The sequence below is a fragment of the Vulpes lagopus genome, chromosome 2 (assembly GCF_018345385.1).
Source record: "Vulpes lagopus strain Blue_001 chromosome 2, ASM1834538v1, whole genome shotgun sequence".
NCBI classification, from domain to species: domain Eukaryota; kingdom Metazoa; phylum Chordata; class Mammalia; order Carnivora; family Canidae; genus Vulpes; species Vulpes lagopus.
The window spans coordinates 121,602,742-121,629,253 of record NC_054825.1 but is presented as its reverse complement, the minus strand read 5'-3'; the positions used below and the strand labels follow the sequence as shown (position 1 = coordinate 121,629,253).

Below are 26,512 nucleotides of genomic sequence, written 5' to 3'. Positions count from 1 at the left end.
AATTTCTTTCTCTCTCTCTGTCTCTCTCTCTCTTTCTGTCAAATAAACAATTAAAATCTTTAAAATGCTGGTCCTGAATCACCAGGAGATGATCATAGGAAGGGATCGAGGCTGGGACATGGCAGACAGACATAGATCATCTCTTCCAAAAAGTGACAAGTCAAGAGAGATCTTAAAACTATATAGTTGATAGCAGAACACACAGAACTGCATTTTTGAAAACTCCTCCAAAAAGTTGCTAACAAACCCCTGAAACAAATCCACTATATTCAGACAAGATATCTAAGATTTCTCTTTGATTTTCTGCTCTAAAATATTCTTATTCACTCAAATGTCCAGGAGTGCATTCTGATATCTGTAACGCATAGGGTGTTGGTAAAGCACTGTAAACTTTTTTTCTGAAACATGAAAATAAGTAAAACTTTTCCTGTCTGATTTTTTATCTAAACACTACCCCAACCTGGCTGTATGTTCGTGATTTACAAAGCACAAAGAATTCTGGACCAAGTTTCAGGTGAAACTTCTTTTTTCCCCATGATTTCAAGTTGAGCAAAAATCAATGTTCCAACTCCATGAAAAGTAAAAGTTATTAAGGTCAACTGACAGGAATTCAGATATAAGATTTTCCATCTCTGTAATAAGCACCAAGCTGCATAGAAAAAGCTCTGTTATTTAGATCATTCCATCTGGTAGCTATGATTCTCCACAGACAAAAGGGCTTTGCTTCGTTTGTGTTCATAAGTGAAATGTTAAAGTAATAAATTAGAAGAGATAACTCATCCAGAGCTTAGAAAGTTTAGGGCAAAAGGATCTCAATATCAAATTATCAAAGCAAGCTTTAAGGTGCTCTTTTTAGGTGGTTAAAACACAGTCATTATTTATGGAGTTTGTAGACTTTTCCTTTAGTCTATTAGGAAGTAAAATATTGGGGCACCTGGTTGGCTCAGTTGGTAGTGCTTCCAATTTTTATCTCAGAGTCTTGAGTTCAAGTGACACATTGGGTGCGGAGCCTTTTTTTTTTTTTTTTTTTTAAGGCCAAATCTCTTATTTGGTTTATCGGTTCCTACCTGCTCTCAAGACTAGTAAGAGAATCTTAAATAACAATTTTTCCAAGAGGTCTCCTGGGCTTTTAAAGACTCTGAATTGAAATTGTTCTTTCCTTAGCCATGTTCGCAGTCACAAAGGACCCAGTCCATGCTGGTCTGCTGAAAAGAGAGGTAAACACATTTGCCTCTACTAGTAGAAGGTGAGAAACCTGAAGGAGAAGACTGCCTCACAGATGAAAGGCTCAGCTTCCTAACCCAGCTGAGAGTCATTCCTGCTCCAAAAGAGTGAGTTGTCCTGAGAAATAGGTGGTTGCCGAGGTCACATAACCAACATATGCGAGTGATGTATATCCATGTACGTGGGCAGCTATCTACAGAAGTGAAGTAGTACAGGCAGGAGCAAATTTCTTTTAAGTCCATGGTTCTTAAAATTTACAGTCCATGAGAAACGTCTGAGAGCCTTGTTAAAAATGCTGACCTCTGGGTTAGCACCTCCAGAGTCTAAGGTCTAGGATGGGGCTCCAAACACCACACTTTTAATAACTTCTCAGGTGATTCTGATACTAATGAGCTGGGTCTCTCTCTTTAAGAAAAACTACTTTAGACCAGGTAGTTCTGGCCCCAGCTGAATTCTGGAATAGGAAATGCTGTGCCACTTGGCATTATCCTGTCTTGAATTCCAACGTTCTTGGCATCCCCTTTCTCTGAGTTTACTATCCTAAGAATAGAGACAGACAAACCTGGGTTTATGGCCTGGTTCAACCTGCACTAGCTGTGGGATCTAGCATAAACTACCTAACATTCAACTGTCCATTTATTCACTCAACAAATATGAATGAAGGTCTTGGGCATAAAATTTTGAACAGACCCTTATACAGTTTGCCATCGGTGGAGAAGCCAAACAAACATATAAACAAATAAACAAACAAATTTCAGAGATTCCTGAGAAAAACTTAAAAGAAAAATAAAACAGGATCATGAGATGGAGAATGACCCAGGGAGCAGGGAGGGGCAGGCTGCTTTACTAGATGGACAAGTGAGGCCTCTTGGGTGGGATTGAGTAGAGACCCACGTGAGGTGAAGAAGCCAGCCGTGCAAAGATGTGGGGGAAGGGTGGAAGGGCAACAGGACAGCAAACCCCAGAATAAGCATCTTCAGCCAAAGGCCAGGAAGACGGGAGAAGGGCAGGCAAAGGGGAGGGTGGAAAGAGAAAAATCAGGTCAGAGAGAAGGATGAACCAGATTACTCAGGGCCTTGGATCCAGAGTAAAGTGCTTGATTTTCTTTTTAATTGGACTGGAGAGCCATTTAAACATTTTAACCAAGACATAGTCTCCTGCTGTGAAGTGGTTGGGGTAACAACTTCACAGGGGTGAATTTAGAGAGCTTAGTTCTTAGTAAGGGTTCGGTAAATCGCAGCTGTTGCCATTTCCTTCCTGAATAAGAAAAGTGCTCCCAGGCAGCCCTGGTGGCCCAGCTGCTTAGCGCCCAGAGCGTGACCCTGGAGTCCTAGGATCGAGTCCCACATGGGGCTTCCTGCATGGAGCCTGCTTCTCCCTCTGCCTGTGTCTCTGCCTCTCTCTCTCTCTCTCTCTCTCTCCTCTCTCTCTCTGTGCCTCTCATGAATAAATAAATAAAATATTTGAAAAAGAAAAGTGCTCCCACTTCATCATTCTTTACTCATCAGCACCATATTCCCCCCACAGGGCATCTCTCAGGGCCCTGTATGTCAGGGTCAACTGGTGAGTCTGCAAAAGCCACCTCTGCTGCTGTGTGCAGTGTGGGAAGCTTCTAGAGGACGCCTACATGGTAAAGACGGCTTCCCACAGGCCTGAGGACGACCCTATTCTATCAGAGTAGAAGGAACCACAAGGACCATTAGTTTTCAATTAAAAAAAAAAAAATCCAAAAAAACAAAACAAAAAAAAATAACATCTAAAAGTCTAATAGCGACTCCAAAGATGAAAATCTGAGTTGAGTAAGCATTTTGGGTAGGGTGACAGCTCATACGCTCCTGCTGGCTCTGAAGAGATCTAATTAACCCCACATATGGGTCAGGCAACAGCAGCATGGTTTCCCTAATCTTCTACCTTGAACCAAATTAATAATGTCATGGTTTTATCTTCTATGAAAACACATGACTGTTTCTAATATTATCTCATGTTGTTATTTTAAATAAGAATTAAATATGATTGGTCTAGAATAATAATTTGTGGTTCAAGCAGTCTATCCTTGGCCAACAAATATTTTTTGAGGGGCCATCACCAGTCAGTCATTAAATTTATTTAGTACAGTGGCTTTAAACTTAAAAAAAAAATTTTTTTTTTGAAGGCAGAGCAACTTTCTTCAAACAAAATCCATCAAGGCAGTGCAGCATGGACCAACATGAAGCCCCTTTGGTGAAAGCAATGATGGGTCCCAGGCCTGAGATGTGCCTCTCAGATTGGCCATTATTTTCCAGTGGGATCCCTGAAATATTTGGAGAACTTTGAGCACATTTGCAAATGAGTGCCCTGGGTGAGAAGATTCAATAGTCTTCAATACCAATAAAAAAATACATTAAAAAAAAATACTTGGGGATAATGACCTCAATGTTAATTCCTCCTTCTTTTGCCTATAAAAGATATTTTGGGATTGTGAATTACATTTCAAACGCTTTATAGTTTTAATACTTAATGTGCCTTGTTAGTCAAAGTTCCTACAATGTCCTGTTCACACAGCTGTCCAGAACCTTCTGTCTGCAAGAACCCCCATTCACTTTCAACCACTCATCACTGCTGCATCCCCCTGATAGCATCTAGAACATAAAGGACCAAAAATCCCACCAGCTGCAAGGTGCAAGACCCCTTCCCAAAGGTGCATGAGAGGTAGTCACCCAGCCCCTATGGCATCCCCAAAGCTGGAGCATTTGAGGCTGGACAGACTTGAGCACATTAAAGATAAATTGAGGCATATTACACATTTAAAGAATATATTTAAGCCCAAATCATCTGGAATCAGGTGGTACCAAACTGGAAGTATTTAGAAACACTCCACTGACAGGAGAGAGGGGAGAGACTTGAATGGAGTAGAGGAGAAAACGAAGCAAGGAAATGCTTAAGCGTTCACCTTGTTTGAAAAGGTCGAGGTGGCCATTTGGGAGTGGTTGTCCTTATGTTTCCAATTCTTAACTTCAGGTGTTTGTGGGCTTAGGTTTTGGTTTGCTTACATAGGCTGCTGAAGCATTTGACCCGCTTCAGTCTAAAGGCCTCGCTGTTTAATTAATTTAACAAGTAGGAGCCAAGAGAAATGGGGAGTGCTATATTTGAAAAAGTCCTTGTTCTCACTTGTAATAGTAGGTCCTGGTGCAAGTGACTTAAGTTCCCACGTTAGCTGTTTCCTATCCCATTAAAGAGGATTGATAAACAGTACCTTTCTTACCCAAGAATGGTAGGTAGTTTGTACTCAAGAAATGCCCATTGTTTCCACTTTTGACTCTTTGCATTCCTGTAGCACCCCCCTGCCCTTCCTGGAAGGAGCCCACGGGGATGGGGAGTGAGTCCACAGGGGTGGGGTTGAGACAGGGAGGCCTGTGCCACTAGTTGTCAACCACAGGTACCCACTGTTTTCCCAGTGGGTCCCAGCACACAGCTGCGGTTGAACAAAGAAAATACAAATCCATTTAAAGTTCTGTATGACTTTCAAGGTAGCCTCTTTTTAGAAAGAAAAAAAATAATTTATTTAAAAACTAAAATTCATCTCCCCTCACATAAAAGGCCACACAACCAGTTGGCAGTAAGAAGTCCTTCAAGTTCTGAGAAATGGGAACAGCTTGGGGATTGACTAAGCTGGAGCAAAAGTGCGAAGGCAATGCCCTGGCCCTCTCTTGAAGTCCTCACGGCCCTCCGTGGCCATGTCTTGCCATCCCTCAGGGTCGGTTATTGGATGATGGACACCATCGCTTGGCTTTGCTCCACCTGCCTGTGGGGTTTCCTGGCTGCGCACCCCTCCCTTGGCCTGTCCTGGCACCCCCAGGATGTCGCTTGGGCACAATCAGGAGCGTGCAGGTGGGCCCAGGCTCTGTGGTGGCCCTGCCCACCCCCCCCCAGGAGGCAGCCGGGGGCTGCAGATTGCTAATGAGCTTTCTGGAGGCGCCTCCATTTGTTTTTACAGGCCGCCCTTGTAGACTTGACGCTTGTTTTCCTTGCCTCCGAGGCGCTCGGAAGTTTTTCCTCTCTGGGCCTGGCTGTCTCCTTTTCTATTGAGACTGTGTGGGAGCTAAATTTAAACTTGATTAACAACATTTAGTCCAAGGAGGGTCAGGGTTCTATTTTCATGTTAAACGCTGTTCTTTCTGGTTCGGTTTTGTTTTGTTTTAAGACACAATAGGCCCTCACAATGAGAGCCCTCCTCATTTTGTGACTCTGGTGTGAGAAACCAAAAGTCGCCCTTTGATTCTGATCCGAGATGGAGAAGGGAACTAATGCTCCTTTTGTGAGAATATAGTCTACTGTTGACAGATACAACCGACAAACCTCACAAGTAGTAGCAGCAATAACATTTTGGTTCTTCTGAGTGACTTCTCCTTAACATCTGGGACCCAGGCTGAAGTAGCTCCTCAGGGAGACCCCCTGCCTCTAGATATATGTCAGGTTTACTGCCAGGCATCTCCTTCTGCACCCGGGAATGTTTTCTTTCTAGCATTTTCTAAGGCGTGATTAAACCATTATTCATCATCTGCTTTCTGTACTAGACTGTAAACTCCATGAGAGGAGGCTTAGCTCCTCTGGTTACCTCCCAGGGGCCCAGATTATAAACCTGGACCATGGCCACATTGCTTATGATAGTCGCACTCTGACCTTCCATCTCTGTGGCAACCAGTTCGGGCAGACACCATATAATCTCTTGGTCCAAAAGGTCAGCAGAATGGTCAGGGTTAGGTCAACGACCGTCAGTTTCTCTAGTTGGGTCCCCACTTCCAACTCAGAACCAACCAGAGAAAGTAAAATCTACTCCCCAAACCTATCACACAGGATGCCCCCTCCTAGTTGGGGCACCTCTCGCTTCCCCATGCCAACAGCCTTTCATCAGAGCCCACCTGAAGCCTTCCCCCTTTTCTCACCAGAGATAGTTTCCCTCTCCCCCACATGCCTTAGAGCCTCTCGCGTTAAGTGTTAAATGCTAGAGCAAACTCCTTTGTTTGTTCTCACTGGATTGTCTTTGTTTATTTTTATACCTTATCACCCCTCGTATTCCAGGTAGTGTCTAGCACATAGCAGGCACTCAGGAAAGATTAATTGAATGGATGAAGGAAGGAAGAAGGAATGAGTGAATGAATATACATCAATTCATCCTAGATTAGAGTTAGATCTTCCGGAACAGGAAATTCAGAAACCAAGAGGACTTGGGTTTTCATCTTAGGCTTAGGTTTTCACCTGACATGTGTCTAGGTATCATTTTTTTATAAGCTGTAAACCAGCAAGTTTGAACTAGATGATTCATTCATTCCCTGTTTCATATATTTCTGGATCCCCATGTCTCAAAGATCCCCTCATAAAACCTCTGTCTACACCCAGGAGCTCAGGAAACGCCCTGAAATCTCCCCACATTATGCTTAAGGACGAAATGTACTCTGATTTCTGTGATAATCCACTTCTGCTGAATAAGGGAAGGAAAGAATAGCTTTAAAAAAAATGAGTTTGGGACGTCTGGTTGGCTCAGTGGTTAGGTGCGTCTGCCTTCAGCTCAGGGCGTGATCCCGGGATCCTGGGATCGAGTCCCACATCGGGCTCCCTGCATGGAGCCTGCTTCTCCCTCTGCCTGTGTCTTCTGCCCCTCTCTCTCTCTCTCTCTCTGTCTCATGAATAATTTTTTTAAAAATCTTAAAAAAATAAAATAATAAAATAAAAATATATAAAAAATGAGTTTATTGCTCCTGAAATTATGCCTTGGTGAGTCAGGATGTGTGTGTGTGTGAGGAAATAAAAAGATGATTTTCATTGTATTTTATTTGTTTGCTAAAGATCTTGGTAAAGGATCATGCTTTCATGCTGGATGGACTGCTGTTAGACTTTTCACCTCTGCTTTCCTTTGACTTCCTCGGCTGGGCTAGGATGTGCCCTTCTCCATTCCAACAAAGCAAACCTGTCCATCTTGACAACCTGGCTCACGTTCTGTATTCTCTATGAACTCTTCTCCAATTTTTCCTGATTATCCTCTTTCTAAACTCCTGTAAAATATCACTTAAAGTTCACTTACAGTCTTCCCAACTGGATTATAAATGGCTTGGGAGGGGGATTACATCTCATGATCCTTCTACATTTGACCCAATGCCTTGAGGAAGTGTAAAAGAAAAGTATAAGCATCATTGGGTGCTCATTGACAAATCTGGCTCAGATATCTAAAATGGTAGCAAATACAGATTGGAAAGCAAGTTCCAAAGTTTCAAGTTAACTTTCTCGTTCTTGTAAGTGGATAAATCTAAAAAAAGAAGAAAAGAAAGAAAGAAAGAAAGAAAGAAAGAAAGAAAGAAAGAAAGAAAGAAAGAAGAAAGAAAGAAAGAAAGAAAGAAAGAAAGAAAGAAAGAAAGAAAGAAAGAAAGAAAGAAAGAAAGAAAGAAAACATATAACTATGTCTTTCCCTGGCTGTACTTTCTAATGCTTCACAAGTATTTTTCCTAGAGTACTCATCACTTTCTCTTTGTCTCTTTACATATCTTCCTCTCTGACCTCCAGAAGCTATGTTTTATTCATCTTATATCCCTTGCACATATAAAGAGTCTATTTTGGGATAAAGGGTATCTCTATTTTGTCTGTCTTTTCTTTTCTTCTTCTTTGATTTTCCTTTGGGGAGCCATTCCTCCCAGACTCTTGGTCCCAGTGGTAGGATGACCTCATAGCACTGCTCTGAGGAGCCAGGAGATTCAACTGACCAATCAGAGGAATCCCTCCATCTGGCCACCTGTTGGTTTAAGAAACTGTATAACCCAAGCAAGTCTACTAAGAGTCAATCCTGGAACTTCAGTTGGCATTTTTGGAAATGAGAAGCATTTTTCTTTGGAGTTTGATACTGGTAGGATGTAGACTTGGCATTTCTGGGGATATCCATACGGAGAGAACCTATTTAAAAATGAAACCAGAGCACATGGGTGGGTCAGTGGTTGTGTGTCTGCCTTTGGCTCAGGTTGTGATCCCTGGGTCTTAGGATCAAGTCCCACATCGGGCTCCCTTCTCAGTGGTGAGCCTGCTTCTTCTCCTGCCTGTGTCTCTGCCTCTCTCTGTCTGTGCCTCTCATGAATTAAATAAATAATCTTTCAAAGAAAAAAAAAAAGAAAATGAAACTAATTTGGAGGATAATAGAACTGAAAGATACAAAGAGGTCAAGTCCTTACTTGGTCTTGTAGTATTTGAATCCAACCAACCTTCAGGATAGTCTATCCTGGACTTTTAGAACCATGAACTCATAAATTCATATTTTTACTTCAAGTTTGAACAAAAAAAGGATTATTTCATTTTTTTTAAAGATTTTTAAGTAGCCTCTATACCCAACATCGGGCTTGAACTCACAATTCTGAGATCAAGAATTGCATGCTCTACTGACTGAGCCAGCTAGGAGCCCCTAAAAGAAAAGAGCATTCTTAAGCTAAAGGAGTAGATATGGGTAGGGCACCAAGACCATCAGAACAATAATAATGGCTGCTGAGTTTTTAATTAGCGTCTCTCCTAGGTCTGGTTTTCAATCCATATGGTCTTCTTGTGTGGTTTGCCCATCCTCATAGCTACAATAGCCCCATGGCAGTGACTCCAGTGTCCATATTAATAGGTCAGAGCTTCTCCAGGCCCATATACTCAGCTGCCTACTGGCCCCTTCAAAGGCATCGCAAACTCAATATTGTTAAAACCACTTGTTTCCTACTCCCTCAAACCTGTACCTCCTCTTGTTTTCCCATCTCAGAGCATTCAGAAATCCAAGTCAGTCTTCCTAACTGTCTCCTCATGAGTAGATGTCATTTTTTCTTCTTTTTCACCTTAGCCCAGTCCTGATAGCATACATGCCACTTAATAGATGCTCCAAACATTTTTTTTCTGAATAAAACTATTAACAAAAAAAAAATAGTGAATAAACAATTACGATAAGACCTCTCTGTCTTAGTGATATCAAGAGCAGTACTGATGGAAGGAAAAGAACTAGAGGACCTCTCAGAATTCATCCATGTGCTTAAAAGATCTAATGCCAAAAAATGCTCTTTAAAAACCTCATTTCCTTTGTTTATCAAGAGAGTCACAGGTTGATTTGTGGCTTTCATGGTGTCTTGCAGGTAAAGAGTGTTTTTGTTTGTTTATTTTTTCCTTTCTGGTCCAATTAACAAAGTAAGTTAGATGCCTAATTAGTGCTGATTCAATACAGTTGGTCATAGACATCTAGTCTATGGACTACTTTCTTAGTCCTAAGATTTGTAATTGTCTGAAGTATCAGTAATGCAACTTTGATCACAAGTTGTTCTGGGGAAACATTTCTTTCATAAATAAACTAGGAGGAGAAGCAGGAAACCAGTGGAAGGAGACAGGGTAAGAATAGCTAAAGAGGCTGCAGGGGAGTCCTTATTAGCAAACAACTCACAACTGCACATCAAAAAAACCCCAAAACAAACAAGTTAAAGAAGACAATTCGATATAAAGGGAGATTTGAGAGAAGAATAAAAAATTTGTATCATGGGGGAAAGTTCTAATATGATAAGTTTTCTCTAAAGTTTATGCTAGAATACTTTGCTACAATATTTTTGTGGGTTTTTTTAAGATTTATTTATTTATTTATTCATGATAGACATAGAGAGAGAGAGGCAGAGACACAGGCAGAGGGAGAAGCAGGCTCCCTCCAGGGAATCTGACACGGGACTCAATCCCGGGACCCCAGGATGGAGCCCTGGGCCAAAGGCAGGCGCTAAACCCCTGAGCCACCCAGGGATCCCCATATTTTTGCATTTAAAAGAAAATTTAGAGGGGCCCTGCGTGGCTTAGTAGTTGAGTGTCTGTCTTCAGCTCAGGGTGTGATCTAGGATCGGGGGATCGAGTCCTGCATCGGGATCCCTGCATGGAGCCTTCTTCTCCCTCTGCCTGTGTCTCTGTCTCTCTCATTCTGTGTCTCATGAATAATTAAGTAAATAGATAGATAAATAATTTTTTTTTTTTAGAAAAAGAAAATTTAGAGTGATTGCTTTAGTTGCAACATTATAGGATGTTAAGATTGGCTTCTTGTGGTGTTTGTTTTATTCTCTCATTATGAATATGTGGGAAATGGGGTTTAGGGAAGCTCACAAACCCTAGATATAGGTTGGAAGCATTGCAATGTCAACAACCCCCATCTACTCATTCCCCATAGAAGTCTCAGGCTCTGACATCAGATGCTTTTTGAGCTGGCACACTGCTTCCCCTACTGCTTTAACTCAGGGCTTCAGGATGCCATGAATGGCCACCTCAGTCTCCTGACCAGAAGTAGTGCTGAATGAAATCACCTGACAGATCTTACACAAATTTCTTTAGAAAGCAATCGCTTTCCAAAAGGACATCCAGCAAGCTCTTCGGGATAAAACCTTAAAATCTGGCCTAGACCTAAGTACCACACTCTTCTTGCCATTTCTTTTCTGTAGGATGAAGCCAAAATGCTAGTGCAATCAACAATCATCTCTCCAGGATGCTGTATTTGCCCAGAATGATAGTTCTGGCAGTGATAGTTCGTAAAAAGGACATGAGGGAGAATGATTTCTTTGGGTTGAGGAAACTCAAGGCTAATCTTTAGTTCTTGGAAGTAAAACAGGACAATCAGACAGAGGGCTCAGTGAAATGCAAACAATGGCCTGAAAAGACGTTAATTTCAACCCAGGATCTTTTTGCTCATGGGAGACTTCTGGTTGTGTCTGTTACATGGAAATACTTTCATTGTTTCAATTGAGAAATCTGGAACTTAGAAAATGTGGGTGCATATGATCGCAATGGTGGAGAGGGGGTAAGAGAGATGTCAAGAAATGTGGGCATACTGTGAGGTCTAATCAGAACCTCACTTTGGTCAGAAATATGGTCACGATGGTCACTCTAATCACACTGTCAACCTAATCGCCTTGCGAGGGCTCTCATGCACATCTTTCCATAAACTTCAATTTTGTTATACATAGTTATGTATAATCTTATGTATCCATCTATTCATATATATGTTTCAGAGTTGGTTTAGTCTTGTTGGTTCTTAAGTATCGAGGCTACCCTTTCTATCTAATGTATTTTCTAGATTGTTCTATGATTTGCAGTGTTGCATTAATGTTACAGACTAAGCTATGTATGTTTCGTAATCTCAGAGAATTCCGTCTGAGAAGAATGGAAATATTATGGTATCTATACACATCACTATGACTAAGAAGAGTCTGGCTAACAGGGTTGTGATATCGTATTTACATGTCAAGGAGTGTGTGTTTTGAGGGCGAAGCTACCAATTTTCATCCCATTTATTCATCTGTTTTTAAACCAATATTTATCTAGCACCTGAGTACTAAACCCAGTAAAATTCAAAAAAGAAGATGGAGATCCAAAATATTGAAAAGTCATCAACTTCTTTATGCTGTTGTTTTTAGCTCAGTGTTATTAATTAGGACATCAGTTATCTACTATTGCATAGTAATGAACCCCCAAAACTTATCGGCTTCAAATAACACCCCCCCCGCCCTTAGTTCACAATTCTGTAGGCTGGTAATTTGAGCTGCATTCATTTGGTGGTTCCTTCAGTCTTGAGTAGGCTCATTCATATGTCTCTGGTCAGCTGGCATGGGGCCGAAAGCACCCCGAAAGCTTCCCGAAAGCACCCCAAAACAGTACATACAGCCTTACTTCCACTGTATTGTATTGTTCGGGTCACACCACATGGCAGCCTAAAGTCAAGGGTTGAAAAAAAGAGACCCACTTAATGAGAAGAACTGTAAAGTCACACGACAAAGGTGCTTGAATGTAGGGATGGGAATAATTGCATCCCATTGACCTGTAGTTTCTGAAAATTTTAAATAACACATGTTCATTACAAAAGACTCAAAGAATCCAGAAAGACATTTCTGATATCCTAGTTTTACACTGCACCTAAGATCTTATGTATCATTCCAGAAATTTCAGATATATATAAACTTGTATCCTTTTTTCCCCTCTCACAATTTAGGGACTCTTCTACATACTGCTCTGAATTTGCTTTTTACTCAACAGTTCATTCTAGGTGTCTTTTCCCACGTAGAGTTCTAACTCATGCTTTTTTAATAGTGGCATACTATTCCATTTTATGAATATTCTATAAAAACCAGCTCTCTGTTGATGGATATATTGTTTTGCTTGTTTTTTTCCCTCTTATAAACTGTAATGGATTGAATTCTATCCCTCCCAAATTCATATGTTGAAATTCTAGCCCCCAGCCTCAGAATGTGGCTATATTTGGAGATAGGACCTTTAAGAGGTAATTAAGTTAAAATAAGCCCATTATGGTGGGCCCTAATCCAATCTGACTAGTGGCCTCAGAAGAAAAGATTAGGACACACAGAAAGAGACCAAGGATGGGCAGAGGAAAGATACAGCAAGAAGGAAACCATCTGCAAGCCAAGGAGAGAGACTACAGAAGAAATCAAACCTGCCATCACCTTGATCTTGGACTTCTAGCCTCCAAAACCATGAGAAAATAAATTTTTATGTTGCTTAAGCCACCCCGTGTGTGGCATTTTGTTATGGCAGCCCAAGCAACTAATATACAAACAATATTACATTGAATACTTTTTTATATTCAACTTTCCTTATGTGTGCGTGATGGTTTATGAAGTTTCAATTATTCTCAGATGTGGAAATGCTGGATTAAAGGCTATGTGCTTATTTTATTTTGACAAATACTGCCAAGTCACCTTTTATAAAATCGTACTAATTTATATTTTCCCCGATCGTGTAATGAAAAGGATAAGTTTTCTGTATCCCTTTCCAGTGCAATTTTCATCTCTACCAGTTGGTGGGCAGAAAATAGTGTTTGGTTGTCCTTTCAACTTGCATCTCTTTGATTACAGGAGAAGTTAAGCTTATTTTTATATGTTTCTTATTCATCTATATTTTTTTTCTATGAACTGCCTATTCACATCTTTGCTCATTTTTTGGAGTGTTGTCTTTTTGCTGTTGATTTATAAAATGTCTGTGTATATTAAGAAAATGAGCCCCCTACCTGTCATATATGTGTCTTAAATATTTTCCAGTCTTTCCTGTGCTTCACATTCATATTTCTTATTCATTTTATGTCTTACAGGCCTTTAATGTTTTATACAGTGATATTTATCTTTTTTTTTCCATTTTGGATTCTTGGTTTTATGGTTCTTTAGCAAATCTTTCTCCATTTCATAATTATTTTTAAAAACCTAGTGCCTTTATGGTTTTAGACGCTTACAGTTAAATATTTGCAGTATCTGGAAAGCCCTGGGCACTTTATAAAAACCCATAATTATTGTTTCCCATCACAAAAGAACTGCAACAAAATAAGGAATAAGGAGTCAAAAATGTAGAAGCAAGTACTGGCTTGACACTTTACTTCTAGTTCTAGTCTTCATTCTTGTCTTATCTGCAAAATGCGATGTCATAGACTGAATCATGCCCCCTCCTCCCAATCCATAGGTTGAAACACTAATACCCCAAGGTGACTCTGTTTGGAGATAGGGTCTTTTAGCAGGCAATTAAAGTGAGTTAAGGTCATGAGGTTGGACTCCTAATCTGATAGGACTGGTATAAGAAGAGAAAGAGGCGCTACAGAACTCTATCCCCGGATACATACTGGGCAAAGGCTGAGAGTACAGCCAAAAGGATGCCTTCTGCAAGCCTGGAAGAGTTCTCACCAAGAACCAACATCTTGGCACCTTGATCTTGGACTTCTAGTCTCAGAACTTCAGAACTGGGACAGAATAGATTTCTGTTGGGCCACCTAGTCTGTGGCATTTTGCTATGGCAGCCTGAGCTGACTAATACATGTGAATCAAGATACTGTATTTCAGGGGGCTTTTGAGAGGTTCAAATTAGATGTGCCAATGAAAGAAGTTTATAAACAACAACAAAAAGCCATATGATAGCTAGCTATGAATAATATTTAATAGATAATCATAAGGAATGATTATATTCTTGACTTTATTAATTGGATTAAAATTTGCCAAGGGCTTGTTGACAGGGTAGGGACAGGCTTGCTGTAGGAGTTTGAAAGGATTTATTAACTAGTGGAGAATGCCTCTTGCTATTGCTATTGGCCCTGCAAATCATACAAAAGACTTGCCTGGTTTCGGGATGATGAGTGGAGGAACGTTTATGCTTTATCCTTTGACAGGCCACTGGAGGACAACATTTCATGTCCACGTGGGACAAAAGACTCAAGTGATCAAACTTCAAATTATGGAAATAATCATCAAAAGCTAAAATGGTTTCACTTCCAACACAACACACAACACTTCAAAGATTAATAAATGACATAAATAAAAATTGAGAAAACTCATAAGCCTAGATGAAAGAGAATTTTCCAAAGTTTAAAAAAAAATTAAGTTCAGTTGATATATTTTCCTGATGTTTTCCTATTTTAATCCATTAAACCAAATACATGAACACTTACTGTTGGATTATTTTTGAGATGCCTACCAGCTCCCCTACACTCTCATTGTCATTATGAACTAGAGTTTCAGGTTTTATAACATGATTGAAAAGATGGGTTCCAGGTTCTATCTTGGAATATGAAAGCCCATCCCATGGTACTGGGTGTTTTCTTATATTTTAAATAAGATCTAGTTGGCTCTTTATCAAAACTTGAGAAAACAGAAGTTCTATGGTAATAAAAATAAAATTGGGTTTAATTTTTTCCGTTCCATCTGGGCTGTCCTAGAAAATGGTTTGGTCACTGCAGCAGCTGAACTTCCAGATGTCTCAGCCAAAAGCAGCCTCTGAGACATCTGCATGGGGATGCTGGCCATCAGGCAGCGAGCAGCACTAGCTCAAGGAAACATCTTCCCCATTTCCAAATTGCCTCAAACCTGGGTGTTCTAGGGCCTGTGTGGCCCCAGGTAAGAGAGACTTCTTTCCATAAAATAAGGACATGGTCTATTTTTTCTATTTCAGCCACTCCCCTTGCCCCATTTGTTTTTCAAGTACGAAGAACTGCCAGGCTTCTTCCCTCTTTCTGAGAGGAAAAAAAAGTCAATTCCAAAATGACATTACTTGTCCAGCATCATTTTCTCCAAAAACTCAAAACATATTTTTAAATATTACTTGTTTTCATAGCTACTGGACAGAGGACAAATATCAAATTTGCAAATAGGAAAAGCCCAGAAAAAAAGACTCTCCAGGGATTTTTGTGAGAGAAAATTTACAGAGCTAGACTGAGATGTTTGAAACAAAATTCCTGCAAAATATAGTCTTTGTGCTACTGTACCTCCAGATCACCCAGAATTCCTCTTCCAAATTAAAAATCCGGGTAGTCAACATAAGGAAAGAGGGTATCAAAAGGTCCTTAGCCGTGTACTTCCAGAATTTTTAACAGCATACGGACAAAGGATTGATGTTATGGTGTTCTTTCTCTCACTCTCATCCCAAAAATCTCTGAAAATATACAAACTAATGAAACATACCAATAATTTATGAAGATTTATTTAAGAAATAAATCACGTTGAGAAGTGCATTTGGAATGCACTGGATCTCGATGATCATTACATTGAAAGACAGGGAAGCACTGTGGTCTGGTTGACATATAAGATCCTTGGAATTTTTTAAGCCCAGCTGGAGAAGCCATGCCCACAACTGCTGCTTGTTTCCATGAGTCATATTAGAGAGCTTAGACCAGTGCCATCTCAAAGAAGCTGTGCCTTCTGGTTAACTGTGCTTATAAATCTATCACAGCTAGTTCTTCCCGGAGATAGAGAAAAAAATTGATTTGCTCTTTGGGTCATTTTAATGAAATGCTGACTTCCAGTTTGCGACTTTTGGCACTATCCCAATTGCTAATAAAAAAGAATTAAGAAAGATATCCTTCTAAATATATGCCATCAGCCCCTAAATACACATCAATATCTAAGGAAAATGTCCGCTGACTCTCTGGGATGAATTTGTTTATGTCTGTGTCTATGTAAGAGCCAACACATGGTCTTAGAAGGAATTATTCAGACTCTGGGATCAAAGTGTACCTTCCTTAATATGTAAACCAGCTCCAACAAGCCAAACAATCATAATAGGCTTTGGTGCCTTATTAGCAACCCATACAGAGATTTTAAACCAATCTTGGATATCCAAGCAAGACAATCCTGGCAACAGGGCTAGAGGGAAGCATTTTGTGAATGAGTACATAGAAACTTGTGTGATTCTAGGCGGGTCGTCAATCTTTCTAGCTCTCTGTGTCCAAAATTCCTTCCAGCTTTAACAGTCTTTCATTTATAATACCCCAAAATTGAAATTTCCAATTCCAAAATTTTCACTGAGCACCTAAGATGAACCCATTAGGTCCTGGACCTGTAGGGGTTCAAAATCCTGAAGAATTAGATATGGTTGCTCTCTACCAGGATTATGCACCAGACAAGATATACACATAATAATTTAGTAGACTAATCTAATCTGGTCTGGGTTTTATTATATATTATATTAACACTAATGATATAATTTAATAACATTTTACATATTTATATTTAATATATAATTATATGCATACATACATAATATACATGTGTACATATACATATATGTATACTTGTATACATATAACTGATATTATATGTATATAATAATTACATAGAATATATTATGTTAAAATATACATATTAATAAATTTCTAGGTGGTGGATGAAATGAAGTAGTGACCACTGTTTTGCCATTATGGATTCAACAAGATTAAGGCATAGCATACTAACCTCTTTTCTTTAGTTAGAAAAATTGACAGAAGGATGAAATACAGAAATGCAATAGTCCAAAGACCTCCAAATAAAATTTTTTTAAACAAGTGAGGTCTGGAAGAAGGTTTGTTAAATGAGCTCTTGTGTTGAACAACTATATTTAAGGGGGCATTCATCAAGGTAAACCTGATGGGAAGTTCCCACTGAGTTCACAGGACCCTATGCTAAGTTCTGTCCTGCTCCACATTTTAATCAAGGACTTGGATTAAGTTATATAAAAGTTGCTTGTTAAATTTTTTGATGCTTTGAATTTAGAATGATAACTTATTTTGTTTTTCAGAATCTGAGAGATTTTTCGGAGACTGAAAAGGAAAAAATGAATCTAGGACTGAATTTTGAGAGATAAATACAGAGCCAATAAAGCAAAGACAGAAAGATTGAATCAGTTATGGAGCAACTGAATTAATGACTTTGGTTAGTGCTTGATTCTTTATCATCAGAGCTGTGATGTACCTTTTAGATAAGTTAACACGCCCATATAGAATGCAAAAAAATAAGTTAGAAGTTTATTCTATTTATTCAGAGCTGTTTATTCATACTGAACTTAAAATATTTTTGGAGCAGTATATTAAGCAGACTACATTTAGCAGGACATCACCAGGATGGTTGAGGAAACTGGAGATAATCAAATGATGCAAAGAAACTTTCTGGGAGTGAGAAAAGTAGCAGAGAAGAGGCTTGGGCAATGTACATGTCAATGGCCTTCAAATATATACATTCTTGTCGGACCCAAGGCATAAGAGAAGGCCAAGCAAGCAAGAATCGCAGATAACATTAAGACTGTTTGAAGTGTTTAAAAGATATACTGAGTTGCTTTGTGGGAGTTCTCTTAGAAAGGATTTGGGCATTTATGCATCTTTGAATCAATAACCTTAAAGATGGAATTTTTGGAAGACAGCTCTCCGTGGACTTCTAATGTGTTTGCATGTTTTGAGCTACAGTTACGGATTGTGTTTTAATCATAACTTGGTCTTAATTTAGGTATGTAGTCAGGGCATACACAGATCAAAGAGACAGCTGTCTTGGAGTCATGAAAGTTTATGATGCTCTCCCCCAGGGAAAACGTGGCACGCCACGCAGGGCCCCAGGGAGAAATACCAGGGTCAGTCATGAGGCAGGGAAGGAGAGAGGAACTGCAGGCAACCACTTCTATTGTGACTTCCACAGGGAGGAGGAAGCAAAGCAAGGAAGGATGCTCCAGGATTGATGAACCACATTTAAAAGTGATGCTTTTGCAAACTCATGTAGGGCTCAGAGTATGGGCAGTCCCGGTGGTGAGCCCAAATCTCAACTGTTTACCTAAAGTAGTTGGCATTCATCTTGAAGATGTTAAAGCATCAAGTTACAGAAGCCACAAAACAGTTAATACAGGCCCTTTTGTTCAAAACTATCTTTTTGCCTTTCCGTCTACAGGAATAGCCTTGGCAAGCAGATGTAGTGTCTCCTTCTAGAGCAAGGTTTGTTTATTTTCTGTCGTATAATAAAAATGGTTTCTCCTTTCATAGCAAAGGGAAGACAGGGTCGTTGCCCATTATAAAATATTCTGGTTCTCTAAGCTTGGGAATCTCCAACGTATCCAGTGTGCATGTTCAAGTAGGACTTGGCCCTGTTCTCATTGCCTGGTGAGAACTGGAGCTCAGGGACCCAGAGCAAATACCGACCACTGCTCTGTCTGTGAGTTCCTTGTCTATGCCCCAAGTCTTCTGTCTTCTGCCATCATCCAAGAAACTGTGACTGGCTAACTCGTTAGCATGCAAATAGGATAAGATCTAAGCCTCTTCCCCATTCTGGACAGTAGCTTCTGACATCATGATTTCATGATTTCTGTGATTTTTTAAGAGTTTGGAGATAATGCCTTAGTGTAAACAAGGTATTCTAATGAGAATTCCAATGCCTGGTAAGATGGTAAAGGAACGATCAAAAGCAGGTAGGACTTTGAAGAGACTACTGGGACAAATTTCATGGAAAGCCCTCTGTTCAGCCTCTGTCATGGCCAGTTCTGATGCAGTGGAATGTCATCAACACATTGTGGATGGGGAAGGAATGTAGCCACTTCCCATGGAAATTGCATTATTTCAAAATTCTGTTGAACTAGGATTTTCTGGGGCACTTGGGGGTTCAGTTTGTTAAGCATCTGCTTCAACACAGGTCATGATCTCATGGTTCTGGGATTGAGCCCCGCTTGGAGCTCCAGGACAATCATGGGGAGATGCACCCCCATCTCCTCAAGCCTTCTTTTGCCCAGCTCCCCCTGCCCAGTCAAGCCCCTCATCTGGGCTCCTGGCTCAGCGGGGAACCTGCTTGTCCCTCTCCCTCTGCTGCTCCCCACTGCCTGTGACTGAGTGTATTCTCTCTCTCTCTCTCAAATACATAAAATCTTAAAAAAAAAAAAAAGTACAAATATTTTCCGTTTTGGAAACATGACATAACCTGAACTATATTTGAATCCATGCAATCGTTGGCTGAACCATTCAAAATTCCTCTTATTTTATTTTATATCGTTCCTAAAACTATATAGTTTTTCTGGCAAACACATGACCTGTTAGTTTTACTATCAACACTGGATTACATTTGTTTTCCATGCGACCTTCCCCTTGGTGTAATTGAAATAGTGAAACTATCATGCAAGTTTTGTTTTGTGTTTTTTTAAAAAACATATCAATTATTTGAGGGAATAGTGATAAAAGAGTGATTTATTTCCCTGCAATTCCAGCAAGAATGGAAGACGGATGCCTGACTAGTGGCATGAGCTTTTAAAAACAAAGTTTTGTTATTCTTTTCAAGTATTTTATCAAGTTGAAGAATGTGAAACATCGCACACACCTGAGAAGTCCTCAGTGCATTGACTTCTGTGTCCCATGCACACGCCATAGTGGGATTTACTGTCTTGGATTCTGCAGGCCCCCAGCCAGGGGAGAGAAAGCTATAGTGAGTGTCACACCTTGCCACTCATTCTCCATCTCACATGCTTGGGCTCAGGACAGATGCTCCCTCCCAGCTTGCTCCCCAGTAAGGGGAGGTGGCTGGTGTGACACTGGGCCTGACACGGGAGCATAGAGTGCCAAGATCTCCTTGTAGACAAGTTGACAGCTGAAGCCTGTGTGGGCCAAACTGGTGTCTGGCACAGGACTACCTCTGGTGTCTGACACACCACAGCCTGTACCATAGAGACTTTGAAAAATGAAAGGGAAAAGAGTTTGCTTATTGAAACACTTGTAGTTGTAGGGTGGGAAGTCTGCTTTCATTGTTTATAAAAATAATACATGGTGAGAATGGAGTTCACAGCTTTATTTTTCGCCTTTCCCACTAGATTTTTTTCCCCTCCTATTGCAGAACATAATATGGGGGAAATGGAAGTTAATAATGTGTGCTCAATTGGAGGGCTCGTGATTGGAGAAAGGACCATTTTAAAGAAAAAGAACTGCTCGTTTCACAGAAGAGACATCATAGTCATTGAAACTGAGCAATAGTTAGGTGACCTGTTAGAGGCAGGGAAGCACCCAAACTTACATTTATGACTCATCAATGGAACGAATAAAGGCCAGATTCACTCCAATAGACTTGTGAACCATGGGAACACTGGCTAGAATTTCAGGTCACGCGTATGCTGCAAAGAGCCTCTGCCCTGTGGACCCACAGGTAGACTCAATTCATGAGGAGGATCCCCATCTCTGGTTCTTCTGACAAATTCAGCCCCTGAGTTTTCTCTTGGGCTCTGTGTCTGACTGGCTCTGTTTCTTGGTAGACTAAATCCATTTAGTTCCTAGTGTTCCCTCATCTGTTCTCTGGCTCCTGGATTCATCACAGCTTCCCATTCTTTTCCCATTAATTTCCGAGTTCACACTGATCTCTTGTTTCCATCTTGTTTTCTTGGCATTGACTCCCATGGCTCATCCCTCCACCCTTATCCACACCTGTAATTCCCATCCCAGTCAAGATGCTCTGACTAACAATTGACACAATAGTTCATTTGCCTCTTAGGGACATGTGAGCCTATCACACCAGCAGTGCTTCACTCTGGCCACCCTATCAAGCAGTTATCACTTGCAAGGCATCTGGGTGGCCCAGTTGGTTAAGCATCCAACTGTTGATTTTGGCTCAGGTCAGGGTTATGAGTTTAAGTCCTGCTTTGGGCTCCATACTTTAAAAAATAATTCTCTAGCTTAGAAAGTGCAATATTTTAAAAAATTGTTAATTTTCCCCAAATTGATTTTTTTTAATTTTATTTATTTATTCATGAGAGATACACAGAAAGAGGCAGAGACACAGGCAGAGGGAGAAGCAGGCTCCATGCAAGGAGCCCGAGGGGGGACCCGATCCCAGGACTTCTGGGATCATGCCCTAGGCCGAAGGCAGACACTCAACTGCTGAGCCACCCAGGTGTCCCTCCCCAAATTGCTTTAAAGATTCAACATAAATCTGGTAATTTCAGCTCTGTGTGTGTGTGTGGGGGGTGATAAGCTGCTTCTAAATTTTGACAAAATTAAATAGGTCTGAGTAACCTCAAGAGGCACAGAAAAGAAGGGATTACACCATTAATTATTAAAATTATTATAAAGTTATAAAAGTAATCTTCAAAAAGGATAGAGTTGAGGGAATTACATGCCAGATACTAGGATTTATTATGAATTTTGAAGATATTATAAAGTTATAAAAAATAATTTTCAGGAACAGTGCTAGAGGAATTACACTGATGAATATAATGACTTATAATTTATAGAAAATAAGAAGGTGGAATATTTGTGTAAGAATAGACATATAGGCTAATGGAACAGAATAGCAAGTATGGACAAATAACCACATTTACAGTCACTTGATTTTTGACAAAAGGGATACTGCAGGATGATGTGCACAGGAGGGTCTTGGCAGTAAATGGTGCTGGATCAACTGGAAACTCATATATAAAAACAAAAACAAAAACAAAACCTACTGCTACCTCACACCATATACTAGGTTTCTTCCAGATGGATGACACTATTCCATTTTAGTTAGTGGATACCTTATCCTTCCAATTGCTCAGACAAAAAGTCATCTAGATTCCTCTTCCTCTTGTACATTTGACATTAAATGTATCAGCAATGCTTTCAGCTCTTCTTTACAGTATAATCAGCAGAAATCAGTTATTCCCACTTGAAGGATCCACGGTGGTCCATGTTGTTATCCTGTCTTGCCTGGATTACTATGATAGCCCCCTATCTTGGTTTGGATTCTCCCAAAAGCCACCTCTAGGAGGGTGCTCCCGGGAAGCATGGCAAGTAGATGGAAAATGGACTAGGGAAAGTGGATGGACCCTCATTGAAGAGTGAGATCCCACTCTGAGACATGGGAGCTCAGTTCTGCTGGGGACCCTCTGAGACTCTGCAGAGCACACCTCAGACCGGTCCCACTGAGAGAAACCAGCGTCTTTAATGCACCAACTCTCTTTCCCATTCTTTGTGGGTCAATTCTAAGTAGAACTCCCTGGTACTCCCTGCTGCCCTTCTCAAGCAAAGAAACAGGAAGTAGTCAGTATATATGAGAGCCATCCACAGGTGCCTTTGCAGTGAACCAAGACTCACTCCATGGAGGGAGAACCACAGCTTCTGCTCTGCTTCCGAACTGATCTCCTTACTTCCCTCCTCTTAAACCTGTTCTCACAACAGCAGCCAAACCATAACTATTTGAAGCATTTCAGATTATTATTATTATTATTATTACTCAAAATATTCCAATACTTTTCCAACTTGCTCCACATAAAAACTCCAGGGTGTTACTATGGCTCATAAAGACCCCAATTATCTGGCTTCTCATCATATATTTTGAAAATCTTATTGACTACTACTCTTCCTGACTTACTTCAACTTCTTTATGTAGTAGATCCTTTTTTGATCAGGCTTTTTGCTCTGTCAAAAATTTTAGTACTTGCTCTTGTTTTTTAGTTGCCTCTTCTTTGCTCACTTGCTGTAAGCACTCTCTAACCTAACTTCTATGTTATTCTAGTAAAACTTGGATAAATGTTCTTTCCTGCTAGAAACATAACCCCCATAATCTATACATTTCCCCCCAGTATAGGGTGCCCAGTGCTTAGAAGTTCTGGCTGGCATAGAGTAGATGCTTAATATTTGTCATTGAATAAGTAAATCATAATTTGTAGATAATATGGATTTTTAAAAAAGATTTTATTTATTTATTCATGAGAGACACAGAGAGAGGAAGAGACATAGACAGAGGGAGAAGCAGGCTCCCAGTAGGGAGCCCTATGTGGGATTTGATCCCAGGACCCCAGGATCATAATCTGAGCCCAAGGCAGATGCTCAACTACTGAGCCATCCAGGTGCCCGAGAGAATGTGATTTTTTTGAGAAAATCCAAGATAATTTAATAATTAACAAAGCTATGTGCCAATTATAAGTGGTTATAAAATAATTCTGATAATAAACATATGAAGCATAAAAGTCTAACAATCTAATAGTAAAACAACCTACTAATACTGTATCAAGAAGTGTGTGAGATCTATGTTAAAAAAAAAACGCAAGTATTTCTTGAAATGCAAAAGAAAGTTTTGCTACTTGAAGAGATATATCATAGAAATACTAATTTTTCCCAAATTAATTTACATGGTTAATCCAAATTCCAATAAAAATCCCACCTCCTTAAAAAATTGTATGGTTTTAGAACACCAAAAATTATTCTAAACTTTTTTTAAAACACTAAAGAGATGATCTCAGCCAAAAGGAGGGTGGGTAACTGAGCAGGAACTTGCTTTATTAGATGTTAAAACTTTATATAAAAATTTAACATAGTGGTAAAATCAATGGATAAATCAATGTGACAGAATGTATAGGCCTTGGTGTTGATCATATCTAAGAATCTAGTATATGATAAAGTATCTTAAATCAAACTGATAAGAACAGATACTACCCTTGCTCTTAGCTAAAAGGCTGAGAAATAATAAAGTACCTTTAATCAATGGGGAAAATAGCTTTGCCCCAGTATTTTCATTGTCTGGAATTCTTTCTAAAAAGTTAATGGGAGAAAAATCCAAGAATTCCTAACCAAATGCATTCATTACACATTATTTAAAAGAGATTGGAAACAACTAACTGCCCAATAACACAGCAGAATGGTTAAATGAACTAGGGCAGATCTACATGATGAAATATAACCCTTAAAATTGCATTTCTGACAATTTCCACTGCTATGGGCAAATAATTATGATATATTTTCAAGACACTATAAAGTGAGTATGATCATAAATATATATATATTCCATATGCAAACATGTAGATATTAAAAGTACAAAAGACTGAGAGAATATACACCAAAATGTTGTATATGCATTTTTATAAATAGACAAAAATATGAGATGCTTAAATCTCTCAATTAAAAGGAACTGAAAGGAGTAATTAAATAAATCTATCAAATTATGAAGGGTATATATAGACACAGCACTGACTTTTCCTTTTTAAACCTTGAGAATTTTATATTTGGACAAAAATTTAAGATTGTTTTAAGTTATGGGTATTATAGATGTCATTATAGATGACTTCTGGTCATTTGAGATAATCATGCTACTCCACACTACCACAATCCCACGTAGTTTACAATCATATTTCGATCGTAGATGATGCAAAAAGTTTTTAATATAAATGGAACTTGAACTTTTTCTTTCCAGTTTATTTTTCTTTTCAAACATATCTGGTACACATGGATAAAATACACAAATATTGCCAAGATCATATTTTTGTATTTTAGACAACTGAATGTAAATTTAGATATGCCCCTGATTCATTGATACTGTGAAAATTATTTGGTGCAATTCTTTAGCACTCATCTGTATGTCTCTAGGTACAAATAAAGCAAATTTCACCAAATCCCCATGAAACCAAAAGTTTACATAAATAGAAAAGACTTGAGGCGCCTGGGTGGCTCAGTGGGTTAAGTGCCTGCCTTCAGCTCAGGTCATGATCCCGGGGTCCTGGAATCGAGCCTGCTCAGCGGTGAGTCTGCTTTTCCCTTTGCCCTTCCCCCTGTGTATGGGCTTTTTCTCTCTCTCTGTCAAATCAATCAATAAAATCTTAAAAAAAAAAAAAAAAAGAAGAAGAAGAAGAAGAAGAAGAAAGAAAGAAAAGACTTGCAAGTTAATCTTCTAGATTACCTGCAACTACTATACACAGCTAAATTTTTAGATTTATCTGAGCCCACAGCATCATTTATTTAGTACTTTGTTTTTAAATTTTGCCCCTTTTGGGGACACCTGGGTGGCTCAGCAGTTAGCATCTGCCTTTGGCTCAGGGCCTGATCTCAGAATCCTGGGATCGAGTCCCGCATCGGGCTCCCCCCAGGGAGCCTGCTTCTCCCTCTGCCTGTGTCTCTGCTTCTCTCTCTGTGTCTCTCATGAATAAGTAAAATATTAAGTAAATAATAAGTAAAATCTTAAAAAAAAAAGTTTTGTCCCTTTGAAATTTGCTTTGACCAGGAAAAGCTAGTCATCTATTTTTTCCGTATGTATTAGGCTCCAAAATACAATTTCTTAAAACAGATTATTAAATGAAAGAAAATGGGAAAATGAAACTTGAGTCATACTTCCACCTTTAATCTCTTTATCAGAAAAATAATGCAACACATTCTTTTACCTGCTGATGAGCAATCATCTAAAAATACAAATATGCTCCCCCACAGCAGCCAACAAAGATTCTATTCTAAGACAACAACTTATTTCCTTGTTTTGATGATTTTTTTGTCTTTTGTAGCCTGTCTCCAGTGAAAGAGAGCTTTCAATTCCCCCCAAGACCACAAAATACCCCCACTCCTCCCTCATCATTGTGGTTACCAGTTTATTTATCGGTTGTGGCAAATGGCAACCCTTTACACCATACTTAGCTAAATAGTGTTTGCTTTAGGAACAAAGCACAGAAGACAAATATTTCAATGTGGTTTTCCAATGGGGAGGGAGTGGGACTGACTCTTGAACTCCAGCTGATTCTCATCCTCTCAGACCCATGTTTTCTGGCAGCTAAAGCTTCAAAGAGCCCATGAGGCTCTGAGGAGACACTTGGACTCTGATTTGCACAGAAGAGGCAGGAATTCAATTGGGTGCGATTTACCTGCGAGGTCCACAGCTTCTGGGCCCCCTGGCAAGGAGCAAGTTGGAAGGACTGCGACAGCACCCTGAGTTAATTATTGCATAAAGAGTGCATAGGGAAGCAGGTTCTCTTCTTTTAAGGACCCTCTACAAGGGACTTTTCTTGGTCAGGATTTATGGGGATCCTAGTAAGCTAAACCTAGAATGGATGTTAACACACACAAAATCAGGACGAAAAGAGACTACCTCTCCTCGAGGCTACCCAATATAAGTCAAAGAAAATCCCCTTCAAGCCTAAAATATTAGTGGAGGTCGAATGGTAGAGGAGAGAATGCACTCTATTTTATATAATTAAAAAAACACGTCAGTTATGACCCACTGAATTGATTTCATGGTGCACTAATGGGTCACGATCCTCAGTTGGAAAAACACGGGTCTTATGGGAGCCCATTTATGAGTGGGAA

The 26,512-nt window shown here is 39.7% G+C and overlaps 1 long non-coding RNA gene and 1 pseudogene across 5 annotated transcripts in view; both read right to left on the bottom strand.

Moving 5' to 3' along the window:
* Nucleotides 1–26,512, bottom strand: part of LOC121485156 — a 151,625-nt gene that overhangs the window by 61,181 nt on the left and 63,932 nt on the right. For 2 of the 5 annotated variants that reach the window (XR_005986220.1, XR_005986217.1), the window contains exon 7: nucleotides 11,641–11,936. The exons of the other annotated variants lie outside the window; for them this stretch is intronic. This is a non-coding gene — a long non-coding RNA (uncharacterized LOC121485156). Of the gene's footprint in view, nucleotides 1–11,640; nucleotides 11,937–26,512 lie in introns of those variants that run through there. 5 annotated transcript variants of the gene reach the window in all.
* Nucleotides 23,811–23,916, bottom strand: LOC121486009 (annotated as a pseudogene).